The sequence below is a fragment of the Euprymna scolopes genome, chromosome 26, assembly GCF_053919585.1.
Source record: "Euprymna scolopes isolate OS-2025 chromosome 26, ASM5391958v1, whole genome shotgun sequence".
In the NCBI taxonomy this organism is placed as follows: Eukaryota; Metazoa; Mollusca; class Cephalopoda; order Sepiida; family Sepiolidae; genus Euprymna; species Euprymna scolopes.
Window position 1 is genome coordinate 102,981,934 of NC_136507.1, and position 16,613 is coordinate 102,998,546.

The following is a 16,613-nucleotide window of genomic DNA, read 5'->3' on the forward strand; positions in this document are numbered from 1 at the left end:
GTACAAAAATGAGCACTGAAGTACACAATGTCGTTCATTTTAATGATACCACTCCCGTTTTCGTAGCTCTTCAATTTTTTTTATTAAAAAAAAAATAAGAGATGTTACTTTTGAAACAACCGTAGTATGACAAAGTACGCTTTGGGTCGTTCATCGCTAGCATTGAGAATGGTGGGAACTATGTAGAAAAATAAATTCTGGGGTGTAAAAGGTCGATCGTTTTAATGGTATCACTTCCGTCTTCGTAGCTCTTTAACGTTTGCGGTTTTAAAAATAGGAGGCTTTACTTTTGGAGCGACATTCATATGACAACGCATGCCTTAGGCGCACATGCACAAGCATCGTTCATCGCTGGTAAAGGTGCATTAAGAATGGTGGTGACTATGTTCTAGAGTACAAAAGTCGTTTTAATGGTACCACTCCCGACTTCGTACCTCGTTAACTTTTTGAGTTAATAAAAAAATAGTAGGCTTTGTTTAATACATATTTCTTTGTGTGCTGTTTATTTTTATCTACCACATATCTATGAACCCATTTTTATATTTGTCAAACATGTTAGAGAAGCTGTTAAAAAATAAAATGTCTTTGTCGTCACACGATTTCTTGGGTTTTACTTTTCAACGCACAAGTTATATTTGTTGCTAAAACGACGATAACTCGGCATCTACATAACCAACAATAATATACAGCAAATATTAGCGGCTCTCGTTCCTATAGAATAATTTTAGTTTCTTCATATGTGCGTTGCTAACCTTAATGAAAAATGATATCAAATATTCTAATTCTTCAGCCAGGGCTCCTTGGAAGACCGTTCAAAATGAATGGATCAGCAATTATAATAGCAACTGGTTAATGCTAATTAAGTGTTTAGAAATAGTTTTGTTTTGCTGCATGCAATAAACTCCAAAGCTATGTAGTCGGTTTCACAATTATAAAAACCTACATACGTACGTTTGCTTACGGAAAATTCAAGATTTTTAGAGTTTAGTATTTTAGTATTACAATGCAATACACTATAATGCAATATACGGTGAGAAGGAATACATGCCTATACACCCAAGATTACAGTCTCTCAATACACATCATCTCTAGATTTGTTATCAAAGCGAAGCGAGTGATTCCTCCAATGTTTGTCAAGTCTGACTTTAAAGGTATTGAGTGACTCTGCAAATACCACTTCTTCCGGCAGCGGGTTCCACACGTTAACCAAACGAGTATATACTCGAACAGATCCAGTTGTCCCCTTCTGATATTGCTGCTTATTCAAACACAAGGAATTCCCACGGGTCCTACAATCTTGTTTCAACGGAAGCATCTTGAGAGTCCACGTTGTATTCCGCATGGAGATATTTAAAGACTCGGATGGCATCCACTCTCATTCGACGGAACACCAGAGTTGGAAGATCCGTTTGTTTCAGTTACTCCTCGTAGAACAGATCATGTAGATTTTGAACCAGTTTCATATCCCTCCTCTGCACTGCTTCTATGGTTCCAGGATAAAAATCAGAGGGTCAATAACACTAGAAGCGATTCTATGGGTTCATCAAGTTTTGGGCTGCCCCTCCGCGCAATACGCAATTTTATAATCTTGGAATTTATGTTTTCGTACTGCAAACGGCCGGAATATAGAATAAAAATTGACTCCTTCCCGAAGGGGCACTCTAGCCAGGTACAAAAATAGCTGGTTGTGTATCCGTTGCCATTTTTCAGTTGACGTGTCTCAAGCAATCGGTAATAAACTAATTTCCATCCCGAAGGAGATCGTAATGCCTGGGAGAGTTCACTTCTTAGAATCGAACCGAACTGTATCACCAAGATTTTGGCAAAAAGAATATTGGCTGGTGTGAAGACTAAAGAACAACTTTAATATTCGATGGAAGCTGACGGTGGTCAAGTGGTTAACGATACGGGATGACGATCTGGGTGTCCCATGTTCGAATCCAGTTCGTTCCACAAAAAATCAATTTCATTTAGAATGTTGAGAATCTTCACGTGGTTCCTCCCGTAAGTACCCAATTTTTTTTTTTCTCGAAAGAATTCTGTCTAGAAAAATATCGGGAAAACCAATGCCAACAATTGAATCTTTGGATTCATACGATGATGATGATGATGATGATGATGATGATATTTAATGTAAGAGCGATAATTTCCGTAATTGATCACTAAAACGTATTTCGATCAAATGCAATGCAAATTAGAAATGTACATCCATTATTTCGTGACGAAATCAATTTTAAAGACCAAATCTTTAGTTTTATGCCACAGAACACCCCTTCAAATTATGCCTGCGATGTCACAATAAAGTAAACGGAAATTCCTACCTACGGCCAAAATTAATGCCGATGCTCAAAATGTAGAAACATTTCGACCCCTCCCTTTACTTAAAAATTCACCCAAATCAGGAAATTAACCAATTTTAATGAAATTTCCAGTATTTTTCAAATAATTATCGCGGAATATAATGAACTAATTATTTTTATTTAAATCTTAGTGGAAATGTACTATTTTTTTTAAACAAAAAATACCTTAACTAAAGTTATGGTTTTCAGTAGTAAATAAAAAAACGCAAGAATTTATTTTTGCTTTTTTTATATAAATAAAGCATCGTAATTTGTAACAATAAAAAGAAATTTATAGGAACATTACGAAAAAAGTCGCTAAAGTCCGTATTAATGAATTCAATATAACTCGAAGAAAAATGAATTTCTCGAACTTCCGATACTACCATTGAATTAAGCATTGTTTACTTAATATTTTCACATTAAAAAATTATAATAGCAAAAATATTTCTACTTTTTTTCTAAATTACAGATTTTGCGTAATTTTTACATGCAAGATTTTAATAATTCCCTTGCTCGCAAGAATGTGAAACTTTTGGCGTAACATAATTTTGATATAATATTGGCCAATAACTAAAAAAAATAATTTAAAGGAACATAGAAAAATAATTAAATTAAAAAATGGTAAAATTTATACAAACGTTTACAATAGAAATGTACGGATACACGTCTGGAAAAAAAATCCAGTACCCCTCCTTCCTTTTAATTACATGACGTTATTCTCAGACAGTTTTTTGACTGTCTCAGATTTTGGGCCTCCGTATATTCCGTATTTCCAAAAGTACAGTTTGTTGTGCTTTTGCGAACAGCAAAAACACTCGGTTTGGGGGATAATTCAGCTATTTTTTGTGCAAACAAAGTGTTTTTTGTTTATTTAATTCAATATCTTAGGATTTTACTTTACTATAATCTTTGAAATAGACCCAGAAAGCTAATATTTATTTCTAAAAGGATTTTTACAATGAATTTATTTAACTTTAAAATTTAGCTGAATTGGTTAGCTCGCCGTGAAAACATTTTTCATAAGTTTTTTTCACGTGTACAAATATTTTTTTTTCTTTGGGAAATTAAAGTTAGTCCTTAATCTTTCAAATACAATCAAAAAAGTTGTCAGAAACCTACAAAAAAATTATAATAAATCGGCTTTCAAAACTAGGTCCCCCATCCTTATTCGTTTATTTTTGCCCGTACCTAGAAATTCCATGAGCAGATTTTCTTTCCTAGAACGCAATACCGTGGGGCTGCTTCCCGACTGACTATAGCATGATCATTTTCAACTCTAATGTGACTAACTTGTGACTAAGTTGTTGTTTAACCGTCCTCTTAAATTAGCTAGCCCTACCCAAGTTCCACCATAACTGATCATGTTGTCTTACCATCTACCCAACACTTAACCCTTATCCTAGAGTGGCTACCAGGTCTTGATAAATGGTTACCTCCCAAATAAAAATACATGTTTCTACAACTTCTTAATCTTCTTCTTTTCCTCTTCCTCCTCCTCGTCCTCCTCCTCCTTCTCCTCCTCCAACTCGCCTTTCACATTAAACGTTAGCCATGTCGGTCAGAAGAAAATTTGCATATGAAATTCTATGATTTACGTCGGTTTCGATTGCTTGAGGCCATCTTTGACTAAATCTTCCTCGGCCTAAGTGAGATGTGTGTACATCTGTTTATGCGATCAGAGCAGAGAGTCACTACTAACTTTGTTGTCGAGATGCACGCCACAAATTCACAGTCAATCCTCGGCATCCGCAGAAAGTCCAACTTAGTGAGAGACCAGTATTCATTCACATGTAATATAGCACTACGGACATAACTGTTTTAAACTCGATCCCTAGTAAAAAAATGAAACTGCTGCCTATTGTGTGTGTGTGTGTGTGTGTGTGTGTGTGTGTGTGTGTGTGTGTGTGTGTTACGTGTCAGTGAATAATTATATTTTAAAAACAATATATATGCCGCTCCACATGTGGAGGTACCAGATTGGTTAAAGGGAAAATTGTTCCAAACTCACATTTAAGTAAAAATGCCCTTTTGTAAATAATTGAATTCATTCAAAACGTATCACAGAAACAAATACAAATAACATCTCTCTCTCTCTCTCTCTCTCTCTCTCTCTCTCTCTTTCTCTCTCTCTCTCTCTCTCTCTCTTTCATATATATATATATATATATATATATATATATATAATTTAATTGTCTGTTGTAATTGCAAACTTTTTAGAAGTCGGATTATGTAGGTGCTAAGTCTGCGATAGGTTAATTTTTTCCGAGAATTTAAACTGCATTCTTTAATTTTTATTTTTATATTTTTTACTCAAAGCTTCTTTAGACTATATATATATATATATATATATATATATATATATATATATATATATATATATATAGTCTAGTGGCACTGATGAGTTGTGATACAAGGAAACAGGATATGTCGATGACTACAAATATATTTTAAGCCCCCTCTCTGGGTAGAGCACTGTCGTAAATAATCTCACCCGCTACTTAATTGGCTGAAAAATGCGAAACTTGTTGTTTGTTTGTTTACAAACAGGCGGTTTGAGCACTGTAAAAGTGGTGGCGGATATCTATTTAAATAAACATCCCGACGAGTTATTTGCGGGTGTCGCTTTTGTGGTCGAGTGGGAGAACTGCCGACTGTCAACACGACGGTTATAGGTTCAATCCTTGGCTTGGGAGAGATGTTAGTCTAGCGGCACTGATGAGTTGTGATACAACGAAACAGGACTGTATGTCGATGACTACAAATATATATATATATATATATATATATATATATATATATATATATATATATATATCGATACATATGTCTGTAGATATGTATCTACAGACAGACATACTACCATATTTATACAAACACACACGTATACGTATACATACATATACATATACATGAACACACGTACAAACGCATACATACGAGGAAAGTTCCAAGAGTTTTTGTAGCTCTTCAACTTATGAAGTTAAAAAATAGGAGGCTTTACTTTTGGAACGACCCTCGTATATTATATTATGTAATCTATTCCGAGTTACGCTAGTATGTTGAAAAAAATTTGATTTTGCTGTGAAGGTTAGTTAGTGCAAGAAGAGTTCAAGGGTTAAGTTGCTGGTGTATGTAAAACTCGGTAGCTGGGGTCGACGATAACGATAAAGAGGTGTACAGACAAGTCAGCCAACAAAAGGAACAATTCATTTGTCCATTTATTCGTCGTTTCCAGGCCGGAAGATTCGACGCAGAAAAAAGTCAGGAACTAATGAATTGCTTGTTATAGACACATGAACACACGTATCAAATTAGACGATAAGACATTTTGACCACGACCAAATACAGGTACATACATAGACAGACGATAACGGCTGCGCACACACCTATACATAGATACAGACAAAGAGACACACGCACTCACGTGAATATCACAGGTATATATGTACTTGTACCCTTATCCCTGAGTGGCTTCCGGGCCTTGATAAGTGGTGACCACCGTGTAAAAAAGAACAAAAATATATGCATATCACGCACACACTCGTATAAAAGATACGTAATGAACGACATGCACGCCACAGCAATAATACTGTATTCCTATTTGTCTATCTATCTGATTAGCTGTTTATATATCAGTCTATTTATATATATCACTAACTATTTTTCTATATATGAATTTATTTATACATTTATCTAGATAGATAGTTAGCTAACTAGCCATCTGTCTCTCCTCTCTCTATATATATCTGTGTATTCACTCACTTTCTATCTTACTATCTATCTTTTATCACCCTATCTCTTTATCTGTCTGTCTATCCACTTCTCTATTTATGTATGCTTACTCTTATCTATCCCGTTATCTAAAATTCAATGTGATAATTAGGACTTGGACAACAGCATATTATTTTCATTGTTTTGACTCTCGAGTCTGTATATGCTGTTATATAGAGTGGCGTGGTTCTCGATTGATTAACTGTGTCTAACTGTGTCGGATATATACTCGAGAGTCAAAACAATGAAAAGAATATGCTGTTGTCATAGCCCTAGTAATAATCTATCTCTCTAACTTACAATCCATCTATCTATCTAGTCCTTTACCTGACTATCTCTATAACCCTTTCTTTCTATCACTCTTTTTCTCTTTCTATCTATTTATCCCTCATAATATCTATATTTTTCTCCATATCTAAATATCTAATTCTCAATCTATCTCACTATCTCTTGATAAAAAAGTAATTATTTGTAAAATTATCTGTATCTACTCTTATCTATCCTACTATCTATCTATTTATCTGCATAGCAGATTATATATATATATATATATATATATATATATATATATATATATATATATATATATATACTTCAGAATAGTTTTTTTTAACAATCAGTTGGCATGGAAAGCTGTGATTATAAGGTTTACAAAATATTACTGGCGGTAATATATAAGTTATCCCATCTAAGTAAGAATTACTCGATATGCAAGATAGAGCAAATAAATTAAATTGTGATTCAATGAATTTCAAAAAACCCTTATTGAAATGAAGTGGTCAAGTTTCATATCAAAGATTTTTATTATTCTAAGTAAGACAAAGGATACTTTAGTATATTAATCTCCTTAACCTATAAGGTTTCGATGTCTACCATCTCATCAGAGGAGAGAAAATATTAGCGAATATTCATAAAGGTATGTACCCTATTTGCTAAAGTCAGTGAGACATGGAAAGTCAAAGTCAATATAATTAAATTGTCTTTAAATTATCAGAAGTCCTGTAGCAAGAGGATTTGCAGAAAAGGATATGAAACTTGTAGATCCAGATTGCTTGGTAAAATCCATGGTAGGCGTTCTTTACAGTAGTTGCGTAATAAGGTCCAAGTTATATATTGGGTAATCCGCATAGCTGTGTAGATGTCTGAATCGGGCAAGTGCTTGTATAAATTGTGTAAATTTGATATGAAACTCAATCATTTCATTTCAATAAGGGTTTTTCGAAATTAATTGAATCACAATTTAATATATATATATATATACATATATATATACATATATATATATATATATATATATATATATATATATATATCTGCCAATCTTACTTTGTATATATAAAACACTATGTATATCTTTCTTAAAAATATTTTCCCAAACGGAGACAAAAATAAATTGGGGATATTCTTAAAAAGAAATATATTCCACTAAGCGAAAATATTAGATAACTCATTCTAACCTTAATACAGTTAGACTATCACGCATAAATAAATTTTGTCTTCAGAGACCTGCAATTTTAAATGTCTATGTTTGCATTTGGCCATTAATTCATTTCTTTTATTTAATATATTTGTATGTTCATGCTTTAGTATTCTAATCTCTCCTTCCATTCATAGATTGCATCTATATTTAAACATTCTAGGAGTACTTGAATGACACAAATTTGACCAGGTGACAACTGGTGTGAAGCCTACATCATTGAGGTTCCGCTATTGATTAACCGGTTCATTTTTTTTTTCATTAAAGGATTTAAACAAGAGTGAATCGTTGTTTTGAATTACCTGTAGATATACGACTTTTTTGTTGTCTGAGTTCTATTCCAGATGAATAGTCGCCTTGTAACCAACGCACTCGACTCTGCAGTTGCCTTTCAATTGATAATTGCATTTAATATTTTTCGTTAGTATTCTTTGCTAATATACCTAATATCTTGGTATTATGGGTATTCATTATATTATCCATGTTTGTTTGGGGGTTTTGCACAGAAATGACTAATTTCTACTGATTTTCTATTTAAGATCTTGTATATGGCGTTTTACGTGTTAAAATGTTTATCTAAAAGCTTCAGGAAAAAACACATGAGGGAAAAGGCAACTCAAAAATGGATTCAAAACGTTGAGGAGGGCACCAGGGATTTACCAATCCAACAATTTTTTTTTAAATGTCCCAGATACCTCAAAACTTAAGTCCTGAAAGCCCTTCTACAACGCAAAAATAAAAAAAATTTCGACCCAGTTGAGACATGGAAGAAGGAATAGAGAAACAGTACCCCCAAAGGAGGGGGCATCATTGAAGACCTAACCTTGCGTCTCCCAGGTTTTTCTACAAATACCAGAAAGCAGTGGGTAGTCACCACCGACACAACAGGACTGCAGTAAACAAAAACAAGTGGAGACAATCTGTCCAATGTGCAAGGAAGCTTCCAGGACACAGACTCCCTGATCCTATACTGTTCATCTGACTAGAAGCAGACTATACGACATCCCATCTATCTGAAGATAATTTCTCAGACTAGCTAAAAAGAAGTATAGAGGTCTAACCCATACGATAATACTACTAGGAAAAAACTACCGATGTTGATAATAGACAGCCTGCAAAACGGCGGGTTAAACTATATAATTTTCCTGTTTCTATTCCTGGACTCCTTAATTCTATTTTTTTTTCAATGTATTCTAGTTTCTCGGAGTATCCACTCTTTCATATATATATATATATATATATATATATATATATATATATATATATATATATATATATATATATATATAATATAATTCATGGAGATCTGGTATTCATTATTATAGAGCCAATTCTCTATTGATTATTATATTGTACACAATATATATTAGTGGCCGCCCTTCGTGACCCGGTTGTAAAATACGTTTAAATAAGATTCATGCAGATTTCATATTTATTATAAACTTAATCCTCTATCGATTATTATATTGTACCCAGTATGTAGTAGTTATATCAAAGGTAAAAATATATATGACAGGAGTACCATCAGCTAGAATTTAAACCCAAACATGTAGCTCTTCATAAATTTCAAAATTAGATAGCTCAATAGGGCAATACTAGAGCTATAAATATTTTTTTAGAGATACCACGTTAATTGGTATAGATACACAATTAGTTACACATTTTCGGAAAGTTTTTCTTTGAATGGTTATAACATTGCGTACAATTGGCTAAAACAATTGTACATAATGTTGTGGCCAATAAAAGAAAAACTTTCCGCAAATGAGTAAATTCTTTTGTCTCTGTTCCTATTAACGTGTTATTTTTAAAGAAAAAATAGATAGATAGATAGATAGATAGATAGATAGATAGATAGATAGATAGATAGATAGATAGATAGATTACATGAAAAGGAATTCTCCAGAACCAGAACGGAATCATACTAAAAACAACAAACCTCGCACACACATACAAAGAACTCAGTATTAATACTTAGTACTTAATAATAATAAACCAGTGGGAATGTAGAAATTCCACAGTGGCATCTTTCATATGTAAAATATTGCTTCTGTGAATGGAAATCCCGCGATATTATTGTAGCCTTTTTGTTAAAACTGTAGAAGTATATATCTAAGTAATTTGGTTAATGTAGTGTCAGAATATTTCTGGTTATTACGGTTTATCTCCAATATCCTCATAGTAGTCTGTGACATATTTCTATTGTATGGACGGAGGAACCCCCACAATATCATTCTACTATCTTTAGACAGAACAGATACTACCCTTGGATCCCAGCCAGAAGACCAAGAACATATATTTTATTTTCGCGTTTGGCCCAAAAGCAACATCATTTTTTATTAATTAATGAATTAATTTATTTATTTATTTATTCATTGCGTCTTCGGTGATCAGGAAATCCTATTTATTAAAAAATAAAGATGGAAATTGATAACATACTACGAAAATTTAATTAGCGTATCTATATACTAATAATTTATATCTATATACTAATAATTTATATCTATATGCTAATAATTTATATCTATATGCTAATAATTTATACCTATATACTAATAATTTATATCTATATACTAATAATTTATATCTATATGCTAATAATTTATATCTATATACTAATAATTTATATATATACTAATAATTTATATCCATACACTAATAATTTATATCTATATACTAATAATTTATACATATATACTAATAATTTAGATCTATATACTAATAATTTATACATATATACTAATAATTTAGATCTATATACTAATAATTTATATCTATATACTAATAATTTATATCTATATACTAATAATTTATATATATATACTAATAATTTATATCTATACACTAATAATTTATATCTATATACTAATAATTTATATCTATACACTAATAATTTATATCTATATACTAATAATTTATACATATATACTAATAATTTAGATCTATATACTAATAATTTATATCTATATACTAATAATTTATATATATATATACTAATAATTTATATCTATACACTAATAATTTATATCTATATACTAATAATTTATATCTATACACTAATAATTTATATCTATATGCTAATAATTTATATCTATATACTAATAATTTATATCTATATGCTAATAATTTATATCTATATACTAATAATTTATATGTATATACTAATAATTTATATCTATATACTAATAATTTATATTTATATACTAATAATTTATATGCTAATAATTTATATCTATTTGCTAATAATTTATATTTATATACCAATAGTGTATATCTATATACTAATAATTTATATCTATGTTAATAATTTATATCTATATGCTAATAATTTATATCTATATATGAATAATTTCTATCTATATATGAATAATTTATATTTATATACCAATAGTGTATATCTATATACTAATAATTTATATTTATATACTAATAATTTATATCTATATATGAATAATTTATATCTATATACTAATAATTTATATCTATATGCTAATAATTTATATCTATATACTAATAATTTCTATCTATATATGAATAATTTATATCTATGTGCTAATAATTTATATCTATATGCTAATAATTTATATCTATATACTAATAATTTATATCTATATACTAATAATTTATATCTATATACTAATAATTTATATCTATATACTAATAATTTATATCTATGTTAATAATTTATATCTATATACTAATAATTTCTATCTATATATGAATAATTTATATCTATGTGCTAATAATTTATATCTATATACTAATAATTTATATCTATATACTAATAATTTATATCTATATACTAATAATTTATATCTATATACTAATAATTTATATTTATATACTAATAATTTATATCTATATACTAATAATTTATATCTATATACTAATAATTTATATATATACTAATAATTTATATCTATATACTAATAATTTATATATATACTAATAATTTATATCCATACACTAATAATTTATATATATATATATACTAATAATTTATATATATATACTAATAATTTATATGCTAATAATTTATATCTATTTGCTAATAATTTATATCTATATACTAAAAATTTATATCTATATACTAATAATTTATATCTATATACTAATAATTTATACTTATATACTAATAATTTATATCTATATACTAATAATTTATATCTATTTGCTAATAATTTATATCTATATACTAATAATTTATATTTATATACTAATAATTTATATCTATATGCTAATAATTTATATCTATATACTAATAATTTCTATCTATATATGAATAATTTATATCTATGTGCTAATAATTTATATCTATATGCTAATAATTTATATCTATATACTAATAATTTATATCTATATACTAATAATTTAATATTCGTAATAATTTATCACCTTCTACCTTCATTTTTAATAAATAAGATCTCCCAATCGAATAATTTATAATCTGAAATCCGTGACAGGTACGTAGATACGTTAAAGATATTAATATATAGATAATAAGTTTTACATATGTTATAAGTTTAATGCATATGACAAATGAATAAAAGTTTTCTACATTCAACTACAAAAAAAAAAACTATTCATGTTTTTTTTTTCATGTATAAATGTCAACAAGCCGTTAAAATTTTTATTTTACTAACGCGGGCGCCCGGCGTTGCCGGTCGTAAAATATGATTAAATATATTTTAATTCATGCAGATTTCCTATTTATTATTACAGAGCTAATTTCCAATTGAATATTATATTGTACCTTACATATAGTTCTGATTTCAAAAGCTTTTTTTTTAATGATTTGGATGCCATCAGCTAGAATTGAAACCAAAATATTTAAAGCTCCAGTCGCGTTCCCTACAGTTTGAGCTATCGACAGAGAGATAAGAAAGATTTAAAATTAAACCACTACAATCTACATTTGAATTTGCGCATGTGCAAAAGTAATAGAAATATGTCGGCAAGTTGAAATAAACATTTTGCATTTCAACTTGCCGACATATTTCTGTACGTGTTATTCATTCATCCAAGCAAAGATTCTAATCATTATAAACCATCCTTAGTGTATGATTACTATTTCCTGTTAATTTCAGTGTTTCTATGACCAGTAATTTAAGAGTTTATCGGTTAAATATTTATACACAGATATACAGACGGACACATACATGCGTCTATTGTTTTATTTATATAGATTAAGAGATATTTTATTACTTTGTATAATTCGATCTTAAAATAATTCGTCGTCATGTTACTTACGTGTAGTGACTTTATCTTTTTTTTTTTTTTTTTTTTTTTTACTTAAAACTCACTACTCAAAATAAGTTCCGAAAACAGAGCAGACAGCGAATAGGCTGCTGTTCTCGTAAGTTCGCACAGCAAAGTTATCAACGTTTTCGCTCCAAATGCAGCGACTTGCTGACGTAAGAGATTGGCAGATATTTTGACCAATCAGAATGTGCACGACGTATTTGTAACGTTTCCAATGTAAAAGTTTCAGTTTTTCTTTGATCTCGTTCGCCAGTTCCATGGAGAGTCGGGGAGCAGTGACAGCGTCGTACACAGTATCGGCGAGAGACTCGGATAGGGTGGTAAAAATCAGGCTTTCCACGCGATGACAAACGAAACGCTGTGAATCGGGCGGTTCTAGCTGATAGGTGTTCTCATAACAGCGCAATGGTGCCATCAACTTGACCTCTCCCCCCGTCGCCGAGTTATTGGCGGGTTTCTTCTTCCGGTTTAACAACCGAGCGACGGGTCGAGCATAAAAACGTTTCACCATAAAAATGTCAGACATTATGTTGATCGGTGTTCTTTTGATCTTTTCTTTCTTTCTTGTTATTTATTTACAATATAATATGATATAATATATATATATATATATATATATATATATATATATATATATATATATATATATATAAGAGAGAGAGAGAGAGAGAGAGAGGGGGTGATGTATAGACACGAACCGTGTTGGATAGGAGGACAAAGCAAGACGAGATGAAGGTGAAAATAAGTTTGTTGCTCTTTTAGTTTTGTTTAAACTTATTTATTTTTTACTTTTAATAATTTATTTTATATTTTTGCTTTATAAATATTACTTGCCTTCAATATCACTTCGTTCACTGTAGATGTGATGGTGGAGTTCGTATTTCATAATATTTCGAAGAAAAATCTCCTTTTCAAATATTCGTTCAGCTATAATTCAGTATAATACAAACAGTGGTTGTCATTTTCGTTATTTCTATTTATTGGTTTATACAAATTTTAATTCCAATTGACTTCTTCTGAAATTATCAAATTTAGAATAGCAATTAAATTTATTCACTCAACCAATTGTTTATGCCTTTCTTTGTGATTGAATACGAATCTTCAAGAATTACAAAGACATTACAACATATCCATCAAAAATATGTGCGGCAGCGCATACAAATATTTCTGTGTAAACTAATAATGATAAATGTAACACAACTAATTGGAAACGTTCAAAGTTCCCTTTATAGAATTTTTACGTTTCACAATTATAAATTTGCAATGTTTTGTTTGACGTCATCAATTGGTGAAAATATTGACATTTTTTGTTGAAAATCTACGGGAATAAAAAAGGGTGAAATCCGCTTTAGATTTTTTTTTTTTTTTTTTTTTTTTTTTTTTTTTTAGTCGTTCATACTATCCGTGATGATTCTTTACTTAATAAGTTCCTTGCAGATTTTTTTTTTCAATGACATAAACGATCCGATTTAATTTTCTAGTACATAGGCGGTTGGTTTAAATAATCCATTTTGATTGTTTTCATAAAAGGATGCAGCTGTTTACTAAAAGTTGGTGAACAATTGTACAATGTCTACGTCTTTATTGTTTGTTTATATTTTTTCGTCTTTTTCACTTTCAAAAATGGTAAATTTTACTTACAGCTCTCCACTTTCTTTACAGTTGGTTCATCACTTCTCAAGATCAAAAGCCACTTGAGGATTATATTTTAGGAGACGGGAATGATTGCAAGTCTAAAGATGCGGAACACTATCGGAGCGCACATGGTATAAACTGTGTTTAATTATTTATAGAGTGGTTTATAAAACGGAATTTTTAAATATTTCCCAGTTTTTTGCGTGTGCATATTTGTTTGTAATTATATTTTTTGTCTTGAAGTGTTACATGGTGTTCATGATTTTATGGTTCACCGTGGCTGAACTTTTGAAACAAAGTTTGTTTTTTTCTCTTTTTTTTTTTTTTTAGCTTTCACAAAGATTGGAGATACCTGACGTTTAGTTGTGATGGAAGCACTGTGACAAAGACAAAGATGAGATCAAAAGGAAGAACATTTTTTTTCACGAAAGTGGGTTGAAGAGGATTCCTTTAGATGAGTATGTAAAATAGACTACGACTCCGACGGATGCTGGATGCTGAATGCTGGATGATGAATTGTGACTTTGGTCTCGCGAGTTTTTCAAGTCGCTATAAAGGTTCGACGAAGAGACGACCGACTCCTAACACGCGCTTCAAACAATATATTTGTTCCTTCTCTTGCTCGCCGTAATGTATTACAATTGTACCACTACTACTACTACTACTACTATTGCAATTATAATGATTGATATCTTCTATATTCTTAATGCTACAGCGGGGAAGTTAAAGGAAACCTATAAATAGACGACGGCCATAATGTTTCTTTGTTCTTGGCTTCCGAACTCCCGTGTATTTATAATGGTGATCTATTAATGATGAAGGTGCGTCGTTAGTACACGAATATCTCTTTGCCAACAAGGACGTATCAAAGTGATTGTGTCGATAAGGGTGGAACTGTGTGCGAAAGAGAAGGGGTGCAACAGTGAGAGGGGAGGATAATGAGATGGGTCGGCGTTTGTTGTATCTTATACTCTTTTCTTTTAGGAATGAATATGTTATGAGAAAAGGACCACGTGCACTGTCTTTGCCTTCTTTTTTATTTCCAACACGATCTGAAATGGTAACCATGCGTGAATGAACGTATGAATATTTGAATAAGACCTGATCCACGAACGAAAATAAGTTTCGAGCATTTTTTTTTCTAATAGCCAACAAGACGATAATCACCCCAAAATCGAAAATTAAATAAAATACTGGTAGAATATTACATTTTCACATAATTGGTGACATTTGTTGGGCGAGTTTCTACAAATACTTTGTTTAATTTTCAATTTTTTAAGCGATACTCCAGATTCCAGATGGTTATAATGAAACCGCCATTTTTTTTTTCGTTCTAACTCAACAGACTTAACACTACTTTTGTTTCAAAGTAACTAAACGCATTAAAATTAATTAAAACACAAAAATAAACTCATCTTGTCTTTGGTAACATTCACTTGTTGTATATTTATTTTTCACCGCTTTTTTGTTTTGTTGCCTATTTTCCTAAGTTTCTTATTTTGAATTGTCTTAGTCATGCAAACCTGAATCTAAATCAGCATGTATCTCCGGGATTTATTTTACAGCAACTGCGTAGTGAGCAATGGCACTCTGGATAATTACGTACAAGACAATTGCGTACCTGGACATTTGTGACCTTGGACATTTGTGACCTTGGACATTTGTGAACATGGACATTTGTGACTTTGAACATTTGTAACCTGGACATTTGTATACCTGGATAATTGGGTACTTTTAATCATATTTTTTGTTGCATTTTACAGCATATCAACCACCCTTGAGTTATTTTATGCCAAAATCGTCCATGTTTTCTTTTTACATATGGCTGATTTGTAGGTTAATTTGAATTTGAAAAGATTTTAGTTGCATACAACACCTGGTCTTCTCAAATAGTCACCCACTTAGTATTAGCCAGGCTCACCGTTGCCTAACTTTGGTGATCATACAGCATAATTTTTGAAACGTCTAAAGGAAATTAACATAAATCTTCGAAAATAAAAATAAAAACATCGGTAGCAATCATATTTTTTAAAGCAGAATAAACGACCTCTCTGATACAATCGCATCCGAGATGGTTATATTTGCTAATGACATCACGTTTTATTCTCTACGTGCGGACAAATCGAACG

General features: G+C 30.5%; 1 long non-coding RNA gene across 2 annotated transcripts in view; it reads left to right on the top strand.

Moving 5' to 3' along the window:
* The window catches only part of LOC145248316 (uncharacterized), a 45,671-nt gene extending 29,556 nt beyond the window's left edge, over positions 1-16,115 (top strand). The window contains exons 1-3 of one of the 2 annotated variants that reach the window (XR_013863362.1): positions 14,218-14,399; positions 14,512-14,615; positions 14,815-16,114. This is a non-coding gene — a long non-coding RNA (uncharacterized LOC145248316). Of the gene's footprint in view, positions 1-14,217; positions 14,400-14,511; positions 14,616-14,814 lie in introns of those variants that run through there. The other variant, XR_013863361.1, reaches the window with a different exon arrangement.
* Positions 16,116-16,613: the final 498 nt, after the last annotated feature.